This window comes from Lygodium microphyllum, chromosome 24 (assembly GCF_053477565.2).
Source record: "Lygodium microphyllum isolate KBCC chromosome 24, Lygodium_microphyllum_v1.1.10, whole genome shotgun sequence".
In the NCBI taxonomy this organism is placed as follows: domain Eukaryota; kingdom Viridiplantae; phylum Streptophyta; class Polypodiopsida; order Schizaeales; family Lygodiaceae; genus Lygodium; species Lygodium microphyllum.
In genome coordinates this window covers 137,654,147-137,655,076 of record NC_141158.1, presented here as the reverse complement: position 1 = coordinate 137,655,076, position 930 = coordinate 137,654,147, and positions in this window count along the sequence as shown.

Sequence of the window (930 nt, the reverse complement as noted above, 5' to 3'; positions counted from 1 at the left end):
CAGAACGAGAGTACAAGATGGTGGAGGTGATGGTTTTGTCTCTAATGTTTGCCGTAAGAAAGTTTCATCCTTATCTTCTCCCTAGGCCGTTCACAGTGATCACGACAGAAGAGCATTTTCCCTATGCCTTAAAACACATGGATGTTTCGGCCAGAATCGCTAAGTGGGTGATACAACTCCAAGAGTTTGACTACACCTTCAAGGTGGAGGACTCTACTCGGGCCTGCCTAGCTAATTTTTTGACCCATAGATGCCATCAAAAGAAGGAAAAAGAGAAGGGAAAGGTAAAAGAGGAGACATCTCCTCTCGAGGAGCCGCCACGGGTGGAGAATGCCCATGCTCTCTACTTAGATGGGGCCTACAAGCGTATTAAAGACAGAGCGGCAACAGCATTAGTGGTGCTCGGTCCCGAAGGTGACAGACTTTATGGAGAAGGTATCAGCTTGGAGGATGTCTATTCTAATAATAAGGCAGAATATCAAGCCTTGCTTTTAGGTTTGAGGTGGTGTCTCTCACATGGTTTACTTCGACTTATTATTTTTGGGAATTCTATGCTAATTGTTAAGAAAATGAAAGGAATATGGGCTTGTAAAAATGATAACTTAGCAGTGAAAATGAGAGAAGCTAAAACTCTCATGAGGAAGCTACAGAAAGCTCAAATCTATTTTGTGCCAAGGTGCAGAAATGGCGATGTAGATGCTCTATCAGTTGAGAATTTGAAAGAGGTAATGGTGGGCATCATTGCAGTAAAGCTTCCCTTGTTTCAGGGTAAGTTTCAACTACAAGATGTGCTTTATTTTCTTGAGCATGGTGAGGCACCTACACATATGAGTAAGAGTGAGAAAGGGTGGCTGGCTACTAAGGCCACTAAATAATGCTTGATAAATGATGTGTTGTATTGCAAAGAAAATGATGCAGTGCTTAGAAGGG